Source organism: Oncorhynchus keta, chromosome 20 (genome assembly GCF_023373465.1).
Source record: "Oncorhynchus keta strain PuntledgeMale-10-30-2019 chromosome 20, Oket_V2, whole genome shotgun sequence".
In the NCBI taxonomy this organism is placed as follows: domain Eukaryota; kingdom Metazoa; phylum Chordata; class Actinopteri; order Salmoniformes; family Salmonidae; genus Oncorhynchus; species Oncorhynchus keta.
In genome coordinates, this window is record NC_068440.1 from 40,654,075 (window position 1) to 40,667,410 (window position 13,336).

At 41.5% G+C, this 13,336-nt stretch overlaps 1 long non-coding RNA gene across 3 annotated transcripts; it reads right to left on the reverse strand.

Annotated features, from left to right (window-relative positions):
• Positions 1-11,938: 11,938 nt before the first annotated feature.
• On the reverse strand, positions 11,939-12,763 carry LOC127910129 (uncharacterized). 3 transcript variants are annotated; one of them, XR_008073990.1, is made up of 3 exons: positions 12,556-12,763; positions 12,358-12,489; positions 11,939-12,027 (listed from the first exon to the last, which is right to left on the reverse strand). It is a non-coding gene; the product is annotated as an uncharacterized LOC127910129 (long non-coding RNA). The 3 variants fall into 3 exon arrangements; XR_008073992.1 differs by having other exon boundaries at positions 11,939-11,994; positions 12,358-12,456; positions 12,556-12,749; XR_008073989.1 differs by having other exon boundaries at positions 12,358-12,456; positions 12,556-12,749.
• Between the last annotated feature and the right edge of the window lie 573 nt (positions 12,764-13,336).

The following is a 13,336-nucleotide window of genomic DNA, read 5'->3' on the forward strand; positions in this document are numbered from 1 at the left end:
GTTGTCTTGTTGTAGGAGGAAATTGGCTCCAATTTAAGCGCCGTCCACCAGGTATGGCACGGCGTTGCAAAATGGAGTGATAGACTTCCTTCATCAAGATCCCTTTTACCCTGTACTAATCTCCCACTTTACCACCACCAAAGCACCCCCAGACCATCACATTTCCTCCACCATGCTTGACAGTTGGCGTCAAGCACTCCTCCGGTATCTTTTCATTTTTTCTGTGTCTCACAAATGTTCTTCTTTGTGATCCGAATACCTCAAACTTAGATTTGTCTGACCATAACACTTTTTTACAATCTTCCTCTGTCCAGTGTCTGTGTTCTTTTGTCCTTGCCCATCTTAATCCTTTATTTTTATTGGCCAGTCTGAGATAAGGCTTTTTCTTTGTAACTCTGTCTAGAAGGCCAGCATCCCGGAGTTGCCTCTTAGCTGTCGACGTTGAGATTGGTGTTTTGCGGGTACTATTTAATGAAGCTGCCAGTTGAGGACTTGTGAAGCATCTGTTTCTCAAACTAGACATTCTAATGTACTTGTCCTCTTGCTCAGTTGTGCACTGGGGCCTCCCACTCCTCTTTCTATTCTGGTTAGGGCCAGTTTGCACTGTTCTGTGAAGGGAGTAGTACACTGCGTTGTACGAGATCTTCAGTTTCTTGGCAATTTCTCACATGGAATAGCCTTCATTTCTCAGAACAAGAATAGACTGACGAGTTTCAGGAGAAAGTTCCTTGTTTCTGGCCATTGTGAGCCTGTAATCAAACCCACAAATGTTGATGCTCCAGATACTCAACTAGTCTAAAGAAGGCCAGTTTTATTGCTTCTTTAATCAGAAAAACAGTTTTCAGCTGTGCTAACATAATCTGAAAAGTTATTTTTAATGACCAATGAGCCTTTTAAAATGATAAACTTGGATTAGCTAAAACAACGTGCCATTGGAACACAGGAGTGATGGTTGCTGATAATGGGCCTCTGTACATCTATGTAGATATTCCATAAAAAATCATCAGTTTCCAGCTAAAATAGTCATTTAGAACGTTAACAGTGTCTACACTGTATTTCTGGTCAATTTTAACTATTTTAATGGACCAAAAAAGTGCTTTTCTTTTCCTAAACAAGGAAATGTCTAAATTACCCCAAACTTTTGAACAGTAGTGTATATTTTTTGTGAAATTCACTGAGGAGGATGGTCCTCCTCTTCCTCCTCTGAGGAGCCTCCACTGACACAGGAAACATTCCGACCCCTTGACTTTTCCACATTTTGTTACAGTACGTTGTAGTCTTATTCTAAAATGAATTACATACTTTTCCCCCTCATAAATCTAAACACAATACCCCATAATGACAAAGCAAATACAGGTTTTTAGAAGTTTTTGCACATTTATATAAAAAATTGAAATATTCCATTCACACAAGAATTCAGACACTTTACTCAGTACTTTGTTGAATTACCTTGAGTCTTCTCAATGCTGTAATCGGTGCTGCCACCACCATGCTTCACTGTAGGGATGGTGCCAGGTTTCCTCCAGATGCCACTCTATCATAAAGGCTTGATTGGTGTAGTGCTGCAGAGACGGTTGTCCTTCTGGAAGGTTATCCCATCTCCACAGAGGAACTCTGGAGCTCTGTCAGAGTAACCATCAGGATCTTGGTCACCTCCCTGACCAAGGGTCTTCTCCACCGATGTCTCAGTTTGGTCGTGCGGCCAGCTTTAGGAAGAGTCTTGGTGGTTCCAAATTTCTTCCATTTAAGAATGATGGAGGCCACTGTTTTCTTGGGGACCTTCAATGCTGAAGACATTTTTTGGTACCCTTCCCCCAGATCTGTGCCTCGACATAATCCTGTCTCGGAGCTCTATGGACAATTCCTTTGGTTTGCTTTTTGATTTCACATGCAGTCATCTGTTGGACCTTATACAGACAGGTGTGTGCCTTTCCAAATAATGTCCTATCGATTGATTTGTTTTACCACAGGTGGACTCCAATCAAGTCGTAGAAACATCTCAAGGATGATCAATGGAAACAGGATGCACCTGAGCTCAATTTCGAGTCTCATAGCAGATAGTCTTGAATACCTTTTTTAAAAAACATTTTTTAATACATTTTCTAAAATAACAAAAAATAAAACAAATTCAAATTTTAAAAATATATATATAAAATGACAACACTTGTTGAAAATTCACAGAGCCATTTAAGGAATACAATACAAGTATATTTTTATATTTTTTAAAATATTTTTTCACCCCAATATGTGGCTCTTCAAACTCCATGCCCAGCTTGCGATGACCTGAAATGAACATGACAGGTCATGCCCGATTCCAGCCTTGCTGAAGCACCCCCAGATCATCACGATCCTCTACCAAATTTCACAGTGACTTGTAGGTCTCTCCAGGTCTCGCACCCACTGTGAAATTTGGTGGAGGATCGGTGAAGAGCGGTGATGATCCTCCAATCACGTGATTTGAGTCTGAATCGCTCGGTTTTGCTTTGCCTCAGGTGAGGTGACATCATCTCATCTACTAATTTGAATATGTCCAATGATATTCTTTGTATATACTTACTTCCCTGCCCTAATCTGAATGTGTACATAACCTGTCAGTATCTTCAGATTCAGCAAGCAATAGGTCAGATAGCTAGCTAGCTAACAGTAAGCAAGAATGGCTTTGGCTGTAAAAGCAATTTAAAGCCGTTTTTAAAGCCGTGATGTCTGGTGAGGACCTGCCTTACAAGCGCTCAGTCCAGCGTCTCTCAGCCTATTGCGGACAGTCTGAGCACTGATGGAGGGATTGTACGTTCCTGGTGTAACTCGGGCAGTTGTTGTTGCCATCCTGTACCCGTCCCGCAGGTGGGATGTTCGGATGTATTGATCCTGTGCAGGTGTTGTTACAAGTCGTCTGCCACTGTGAGGACGATCAGCTGTCCGTCCTGTCTACCTGTAGCGCTGTCTTAGACGCTGTCTTAGGCGTCTCACGGTACCGACATTGCGATTTATTGCCATGGCCACATCTGCAGTCCTCATGCCTCCTTGCATCATGCCTAAGGCACATTCACACAGATGATCAGGGACCCTGGGCATCTTTCTTTTGGTGTTTTTTCAGAGTCAGCAGAAAGGCCTTTTTAGTGTCCTAAGTTTTCATAACTGTGACCTTAATTACCTATCGTCTGTAAGCTGTTAGTGTCTTAACGACCGTTCCACAGGTGCATGTTCATAACATTTTTATGGTTTATTGAACAGGCATGGGAAACCGTGTTTAAACCACCCACACACATGAAAGATCTCCTTCTGAACCGATGAGCAGGAAGTCCAGCTCAGGGATGTCACCATGAGGCCATTGGTGATTTTAAAACAGCTACAGAGTGTATTGGCTGTGATGGAAGGAAACTGACAAAGGATCAACAACATTGTTGTGACTCCACGATAATGACTTAAATGACAGAGTAAAAAGAGGAATACATATATACAAAACATGCATATGTATACAACAAAGTATATGTATATGCAAATATACACAACAAAGCACTAAAGTAATACTGCACAAAAAACCAAAGGAATACACTTTTTGGACTATATACAAAGCATTATGTTTTGGGCACAACACATCACTGAGTAACTACCTCCTTATTTTCAAGCATGTTTGTGGCTGCATCATGTTATGGGTATGCTTGACATTGGCAAAATATAGGGAGTTTTCCAGGATGAAAAAAAAACGGGACTGAGCTCAGCATCAAAACTAGAGGAACACCTGCCTTCAGTTCGCTTTACACTAGACACTGGGAGATGAATTCACCTTTCGGCAGGACAATAATCAACAACGCAAAGGCAAATCTATGCTGGTGTTGCTTACCAAGAAGACTGAATGTTGCTGAGTGGCGAAGTTACAGTTTTGACTTAAATCTGCTTGAAAATCTGTCAAGACTTGCTGTCTAGCCAGTTTTGGATCACTCTACAGTTTAACATAAGGTCACTAGATTATTGCTCTGACATACTCTGACATTGTTCTGACAATTTGCAAATTTTTAGGAAGAAGAAATGGTACTAGCCGCTAATCTATCAATGTTACATAACATCTTTATATTAAATAAGTTGAATAGGTAGTCTAGTTGTGGTGAAGATTACACTAAATGACAGATGAGCACTAAATGAAGGGCTAAGGCTATGGGGGGAGGGTTTCAGAGTGAATTGGGACTGGGAACGGTTGTGACACTTCTACAAAAAGCTCTCCATCCCAGAACCCCTGTGTGCCCAGCACGAGGGAGCTGACAAGGAGGGAGCCATCACTGGATTGGTGTCCCGCTTTCAGCAAAATGCAGGGAGAAAGTGAAGACTGGGCTTTATAGACAGTTCCACCAGAAGGCACAGCACACAGCAAAACAAACACAAACACAAACCTCACACGAAACTAACCTCTCTCTTTTCTCTTTGTCTATGTGGGTATCAACACGCCCATCCTAGGCCTGCAAGACCACGCCAAGGTGTTAAATCTGGCAGTGTGTCCTGGCGGAGTCGTTCATGGTTTTCCTCGGAACCAACAGAACTAAGAAACACGAATATTTAATAAGGTATTCCTTACGCCCATACCTTTCATCTAGTGTTTCCAGGAGAGATTCTGGCTTCAGTAAGAGCTGCTTTTAAAATACTTATTGACAAGTATTATTGAAAAGATGATTCGAGATCGTTGTTTATTGAAATCAAGTGAAAATAAAATGGCTGGCGCTAACCTTGACTGCTTCCACAGACCTCTCCCTGTGTTTTAGCTGACTTATCCAGCTATGTTCTCTACAGTCCTTCCTTCCTTTCAAGCCCAAACACACACATGCACCAACTCACACACAGGCACACAGACACATCATCAAATATTGGCTTCTCATGTCATTAGCATGCTAAATTACGTGTTTTGGTCCTCTCCATGTTGCTCTGTCAGCAGGAAAACCAACGGGAGGTGACAGGTGACAGATTGACTTTATGAGTGTAGCTGTCTCATGGTAATCTTCAGAATAGTTCTGGCTCAGGCTTCTGGGGTTCTGAGTTCTGGGGTACTGGGTTCTGAGTTCTGTTCTATTATGTTCTATTCTGTTCTATTATTTTATATTATGTTATATTATGTTCTACTCTATTCTGTTATGTTCTATTGTTTTCTATTCTGTTCTGTTCTATACTGTTCTGTTCTGTTCTATTCTCTTATATTCTCTTCTGATTCTATTAATTTGTATTCTCTTCTGTTTTGTTTGTGTACTATAATAGTCTCTTGTTCTGACTCTAAGAGGATGTCTCACTCACTAAAAGTTGGTTTGTGGTGTTGTTTTAGAGGTTTATATGTGTCTTAATGTGTTTTGCTGATGAGAGAGAGAGAGAGAGAGAGAGAGAGAGAGAGAGACAGAGTGAGAGAGAAGGAGAGAGAGAGAGAGAGAGAGAGAGAGAGAGAGAGAGAGAGAGAGAGAGAGAGAGAGAGAGAGAGAGAGAGAGAGAGAGAGAGAGAGAGAGAGAGAGAGAGAGAGAGAGAGAGAGAGAGAGAGAGAGAGAGAGAGAGAGAGAGAGAGAGAGAGAGAGAGAGAGAGAGAGAGAGAGAGAGAGAGAGAGAGAGAGAGAGAGACAGAGACAGAGACAGAGAGAGAGAGAGAGAGAGAGAGAGAGAGAGAGAGAGAGAGAGAGAGAGAGAGAGAGAGAGAGAGAGAGCTCCCCCTGCCATGTGAATGTGTGGGTGCTGGCAAGCCTTTGTCACCTGTGTTGTGTCACCCAAATGCAGAATATCTCTTTCCACCCTCCTCTCCGTCTCACTCTGTGTGGCGAGCGTGGCTCTATCTATAATAGATGGGTAGTAATGTACACTTTGCCTGAACATGCCGTGCAGCCTTTCACCGTGAAGTGGCACTATTAAAAATTAAAATACTCTCAGTTTCACTATCTAGGACATCAATTCATTCATTCTCTTCTCATCTCATCTCCTACACAACAGTCTGAAGGGTCTGCCAAAGTGTTGATGTTTTAATGTGTTTTGTCCCATTCCTTATAACTTCACCTGCTCTCCCTGGGAATGTTGTCGGAATGTTTTCAGAATGTTGTTAAAATGTTGTCGGAATGTTTTCAGAATGTTATTAAAATGTTGTCGGAATGTTGTTCAAATGTTGTCGGAATGTTTTCAGAATGTTGTTAAAATGTTTTCAGAATGTTTAGAATGTTCTAGACTAGACTGTAGTGTTGAGGGCAGCTCTAGAAGGGAGTGAAGTGTTCCGACATGGAGCTGTCCAATAATCAATGCCCTTGATGGCTTGGCACGCTGAGAGTTCTGGGAGATGGAGTGATGTAGGGTTGCAGGGTGAAATAAACACCTCTGTTTGACGTGTGACCTTTAAAATAGAGGAACCACCTGTTTGACCTGTGACCTGCGACTGGCAGTGTATTGATCTCTTGCTCTTGTTCTCTTTTTTTATTCATTCTTTTTTTATTTAAACAGGCAAGGGTCTGCCAAAGTTAAGAACACATTCTTATTTTAAGTGACCTGCCTCCCTGGGAATGTTGTGGGTTTTCGGCCTGTTCAGGGTTGTCAGAATGTTTTCAGAATTTGTACCTTGTCAGCTCGGGGTTTGAACTCTCAACCTTCCGAATGTTGTTAAAATGTCCAATGCTTTAAACACTAAAATGCTACCCTGTTGTTCAAATTTCAATTTCACATCATGTGTTAATCTAATATTTTCAGAATTGTTCTCCTGTTTTCTGGTTAAAATGTTGTCCTGTTTGAATGTTATTAAAATGTTGTCCTGTTGTTCAAATCTGGTCAATAAATGTCCTTAAAATGTTTCTCTGGGCAATAATGTTCTTCAGCTCTAGAAGGGAGTAAGTGTCCTCCTCATGGAGCTGGTCAATAATCAATCCTCCTCCGCTGAGAGTTCTGGGAGATGGAATGTCCTTGCTGAAATAAACCTCTGTTTGGGCAAAATAATGAACCACCTGTTTGACCTCTCTGGTCAATAATTGATCTCCTGCTCTTGTTCTCTGGTCAATAATGTCCTTTTCCTCTTTAAACAGGCAAGTCAGTTAAGAACATATTCTTATTTTCAATGACGGCTGGGCAACAATGTCCTCCGGCCTCTTCTGGGGCAATAATGTCCTCCAGCTCCTCTGAACTCTGGGCAATAATGTCCTCCTCCTCTCTCTGGTCAATAATGTCCTTCTCCTCTCTCTGGTCAATAATGTCTCCTCCTCTCTCTGGTCAATAATGTCCTCCTCCTCTCTCTGGTCAATAATGTCCTCCTCCTCTCTCTGGTCAATAATGTCCTCCTCCTCTCTCTGGTCAATAATGTCCTCCTCCTCTCTCTGGGCAATAATGTCCTCCTCCTCTCTCTGGTCAATAATGTCCTCCTCCTCTCTCTGGTCAATAATGTCCTCCTCGTCTCTCTGGTCAATAATGTCCTCCTCCTCTCTCTGGTCAATAATGTCCTCCTCGTCCCTTTTTCTGGTCAGTAATATCCTGCTCCACCCTGGCGTCAGATGTTCTAGGAAAAAAGACAGACATTTTCCACTCTAATGTCTTCCTTTTAAATGTCCTGCATTTGATATTGTTCTTTGTAATGTTCTCATCATACTAAAAATATAGTGTTATTTTCTGCCCCAGACATCAATGCTAAGCAGTTTGCTATGGCAACCATTCTCAGTCCTGGTCCCAGCTATGCTATTCAGTTTTGTTAATGCTTTAACCTCACTGGCTCTCTCTCTCTCTCTCTCTCTCTGTCTCTCTGTCTCTGTCTCTGTCTCTCTCTCTGTCTCTCTGTCTCTGTCTCTCTGTCTCTGTCTCTCTGTCTCTGTCTCTCTGTCTCTCTGTCTCTGTCTCTCTGTCTCTCTGTCTGTCTCTCTGTCTCTGTCTCTGTCTCTCTCTCTCTCTCTCTCTCTCTCTGTCTGTCTGTCTGTCTGTCTGTCTGTCTGTCTGTCTGTCTGTCTGTCTGTCTGTCTGTCTGTCTGTCTGTCTGTCTGTCTGTCTGTCTGTCTCCCTCTCTCTCTCTAACACTCATATGGGACTTTATTGGTTAGGGGGAACATATTTTTACATTGCCAAAGCAAGTGAAATTGATTATAAACAAAAGTGAGAATAAACCAAAACAAATATAATACATGTTCAATAAAAATGTCATCATAATGACGTTTCAAATGTTGTTTATCAGCTGTGTAATGTGTTTAACAGCACATTGATAGTAGGGAATGAATTGGGAGTTTATCAATGTTTGATTTGTTTCCTTTCTGGGTCTGTGTGATCTGTGGGAAATACTGTATGTTTCTCTAATATAGTTAAGAAGTGCAGGAGGACAGGAAGTGCAGCTCAGTTTCCACACAGCCTGATAACTGAGTCTGTAAGTAGGCAAGGATTCTCTGACTTTTTGGTCTGTCACAGTGGCCAGGTATTCTACCACTGTGTACTCTGTTTTGGGCCAAAAAGCATTCTAGTTTGCTATGTTTTTTTGTTGAGTGCTTGACACATTGGATAGACTCATCTTTTTTTTTAAAGGATTTGGTTGGGTCTATTTGTATTGCTGTCCTGCGACTCTGTGGTGTCTGTCTGTGAACAGAGCCCCAGAACCAGCTGGATGAAGGGACTCAATCTCTAGGTTAATCACCTTGCTGTCTCTGCCTGGCCGGTTCCCCTCTTTCCACTGGGATTCTCTGCCTCTAACCCTATTACAGGGGCTGAGTCACTGGCTTACTGGTGTTCTTCCATGCCGTCCCTAGGAGGGGTGCGTCACTTGAGTGGGTTGAGTCACTGATGTGGTCTTCCTGTCTGGGTTGCCCCCCCCCCCCTTGGGTTGTGCCGTGGCGGAGATCTTTGTGGGCTATACTCGGCATTGTCTCAGGATGGTAGGTTGGTGGTTGAAGATATCCCTCCAGTGATGTGGGAGCTGTGCTTTGGAAAAGTGGGTGGGGTTATATCCTTCCTGTTTGGCTCTGTCCGAGGGTATCATCGAATGGGGCCACAGTGTCTCCTGACCCCTCCTGTCTCAGCCTCCAGTATTTATTATTTAGTATTATTATTATTATTATTATTATTATTATTATTTATGCTGTAGTAGTTTATGTGTCGGGGGGCTAGGGTCTGTTTGTTATATCTGGAGTACTTCTCCTGTCTTATCCGGTGTCCTTTGTGAATTTAAGTGTGCTCTCTCTAATTCTCTCTTTCTCTCTTTCTTTCTCTTTCTCAGAGGACCTGAGCCCTAGGACCATGCCTCAGGACTACCTGGCATGATAACTCCTTGCTGTCCCCAGTCCACCTGGCCGTGCTGCTTCTCCAGTTTCAACTGTTCTGTCTGCGGCTATGGAATCCTGACCTGTTCACCGGACATGCTACCTGTCCCAGACCTGCTGTTTTCAACTCTCTAGAGGCAGCAGGAGTGATAGAGATACTCTTAATGATCGGCTATGAGAAGCCAACTGACATTTACTCCTGAGGTGCTGACTTGCTGCACCCTCGAAAACTACTGTGATTATTATTACTTGACCATGCTGGTCAGCTATGAACATTTGAATATCTTGGCCATGTTCTGATATAATCTCCACCCAGCACAGCCAGAAGAGGACTGGCCATCCCTCATAGCCTGGTTACTCTCTAGGGTTCTTCCTAGGTTTTGGCCTTTCTAAGGAGTTTTTCCTAGCCAGCGTGCTTCTACACCTGCATTGCTTGCTGTTTGAGGTTTTAGGCTGGGTTTCTGCACAGCACTTTGAGATATATCAGCTGATGTACGAAGGAATATATAAATACATTTGATTTGATTTTGATTTGATTTGTAGGTGAGGGATTTGTGGTGGAATGTGGGGCATCACTTCCTTTTAGGTGGTTGTAGAATTTAACATATATTTTCTGTATTTTGTTATAATTAATGGGAATCATCCTAATTGTGCTCTGCATGCATTGTTTGGGGTTTTGTGTTATACATGAAGGATATTTTTTTTGCAGAGACCTGCATTTATAGCAGAGTCTCAATTGGTTGTTTGTCCCATTTTGTGTGTTTTTGGTTGGTGAGTGCAAACCAGACCTCACAACCACAAAGGACAATGGGTTCTTTAAACTGTTAAGGTATAGGGGACAGCATTTTCACTTTTGGAGAAATAACGTGCCCAATTTCAACTTCCTGCTACTCATGCCAAGAATATAAGATATGCATAATATTAGTAGATTTGCATAGAAAACACTCTGAAGTTTCTAAAACGGGTTGAATCATGTCTGTGAGTATAACAGAACTTATGTAGCAGGCAATACCCCGAGGACAAACCGTTCAGAATTGTTGTGTTTTTAGGTCTCTGTCTGTTCAATGGGTTCTCATGGGGAAACAATATTTCTATTTATATTGCCAAGGGATATTTCTTAGGCACTTGTTTTCAGTTCCTACCGCTTCCACTGGATGTCACCAGTCTTTGGAATTTGGTTGAGGTTATTCCTTTGTGCAATGAAGAAGTCTGGCCATCTGGGAACTGCGTAACACTGTTGAGAGTTCGGCAAGACTTGAAAAGTAGCTTGGTTTGTTGTGTCCCTGTATTGAACACAGAGAGACCAGTCTTCAATTTGATCGATTATTAAAGTTTAAAAATACCTAAAGTATTTTTTAAAGTAAAGTTGTATTACAAAAGTATTGGCAAAGTTTATAGGCAACTTTTGAAATATTTTGTAGTGACATTGCGCATTTTGGAAGCTGTTTTTTTCTGGATCAAACGCGCCAAATAAATTGACATTTTGTATATATATGGACGGAATTAATTTAACAAAAGGACCAATTGTGATGTTTATGGGACATATTGGAGTGCCAACAAAAGAAGCTCGTCAAAGGTAAGGCATGTTTTATATTTTATTTCTGCGTTTTCTGTAGCGCCTGCAGGGTTGAAATATGCTACCCTCTTTGTTTACTGTTGTGCTATCATCAGATAATAGCTTCTTATGCTTTCGCCGAAAAGCCTTTTTAAAATCTGACATGTTGGCTGGATTCACAACGAGTTTAGCTTTAATTGAGTATCTTACATGTGTGATTTAATGAAAGTAATGGTGTCTAGATATAATTTGTATTTTGTTTTCCAGGCGACAGGTAGGTGTTTGTCCCCCTGTGCGCTGAGGATCTTGTCTGGTTCTGGCATTTAGGTCGCCACTGTCACGTTCTGACCTTTATTTCCTGTGTTTTGTATTTAGTTAGTATGGTCAGGGGCGTGAGTTGGGTGGGCAGTCTATGTTTGTTTTTCTAGATTTTGGGAATTGCTATGTTTCGGCCTAGTATGGTTCTCAATCAGAGGCAGGTGTCATTGGTTGTCTCTGATTGAGAATCATACTTAGGTAGCCTGGGTTTCACTGTGTGTTTGTGGGTGATTGTTCCTGTCTCTGTCGTTGCACCAGATAGGACTGTTTTGAGTTTTCACATTTCTTGTTTTTTTGTAGTCAGTTGTTCATGTGTACCTTAACGTATTAAAAAGAACCATGGACAATTACCACGCCGCGTATTGGTCCTCTGATCCGTTTCGCCTCTCCTCTTCGGAAGAAGAGGAGGAAATTCATTACAGCCACAGACTAGCACATGTCCCTGGGCCTGGAAATGGTTGTATCTCCCCCTCTAGGATGGAGAATCTGTCTTCATCAATGTATGGGGATTCTAGTGGGGGCATATAGGTAGCACACATGAGTACATTTTCTCTGTTGAGATCATTTCCTTATTATTTTTCTAGCCAGATGTAAAATATTCCTGTTTTGACTAATTGAATAGAGTGTGCTAGGTATGCTATACCAATTTAGCATACCCTCAGAGTCTCTTCCCTTTTTCTCACCTGGTAGCTTGGTGGTTGGGATTACCTCTCTCACTTCAGTAAAACCACAGAGTCAGTCATCTAATCGCCAAAATTATTATTAGTGATGATTTGTGAGAAAAAAGGCAAATTAATTGAAGACGATTAACTGGAGATTTATTTTTTTTTCACCTTTATTGAACCAGGTAGGCTAGTTGAGAACACCTTTATTTAACCAGGAAGGCCAGTTGAGAACACCTTTATTTAACCAGGTAGGCTAGTTGAGAACACCTTTATTTAACCAGGTAGGCTATTTGAGAACACCTTTATTTAACCAGGAAGGCCAGTTGAGAACACCTTTATTTAACCAGGTAGGCTAGTTGAGAACACCTTTATTTAACCAGGTAGGCTATTTGAGAACACCTTTATTTAACCAGGTAGGCTAGTTGAGAACACCTTTATTTAACCAGGTAGGCTAGTTGAGAACACCTTTATTTAACCAGGTAGGCTAGTTGAGAACACCTTTATTTAACCAGGTAGGCCAGTTGAGAACACCTTTATTTAACCAGGTAGGCTAGTTGAGAACACCTTTATTTAACCAGGTAGGCCAGTTGAGAACACCTTTATTTAACCAGGTAGGCTAGTTGAGAACACCTTTATTTAACCAGGTAGGCTAGTTGAGAACACCTTTATTTAACCAGGTAGGCTAGTTGAGAACACCTTTATTTAACCAGGTAGGCTAGTTGAGAACACCTTTATTTAACCAGGTAGGCTAGTTGAGAACACCTTTATTTAACCAGGTAGGCCAGTTGAGAACACCTTTATTTAACCAGGTAGGCTAGTTGAGAACACCTTTATTTAACCAGGTAGGCTAGTTGAGAACACCTTTATTTAACCAGGAAGGCCAGTTGAGAACACCTTTATTTAACCAGGTAGGCTAGTTGAGAACACCTTTATTTAACCAGGTAGGCTAGTTGAGAACACCTTTATTTAACCAGGTAGGCTAGTTGAGAACACCTTTATTTAACCAGGTAGGCCAGTTGAGAACACCTTTATTTAACCAGGTAGGCTAGTTGAGAACACCTTTATTTAACCAGGTAGGCTAGTTGAGAACACCTTTATTTAACCAGGTAGGCTAGTTGAGAACACCTTTATTTAACCAGGTAGGCTAGTTGAGAACACCTTTATTTAACCAGCTAGGCTAGTTGAGAACACCTTTATTTAACCAGCTAGGCTAGTTGAGAACACCTTTATTTAACCAGCTAGGCTAGTTGAGAACACCTTTATTTAACCAGCTAGGCCAGTTGAGAACACCTTTATTTAACCAGGTAGGCTAGTTGAGAACACCTTTATTTAACCAGGTAGGCTAGTTGAGAACAAGTTCTCATTTGCAACTGAGACCTGGCCAAGATAAAGCGCAGAAATTCGACACATACAACAACACAGTTACACATGGAATAAACAAAACATACAGTCAATAATACAGTAGAACAAAAGAAAACAAAAAGTCTATATACAGTGAGTGCAAATGAGGTAAGTTAAGGAAATAAATAGGCCATGGTGGCGAAGTAATTACAATATAGCAATTAAACACTGGAAT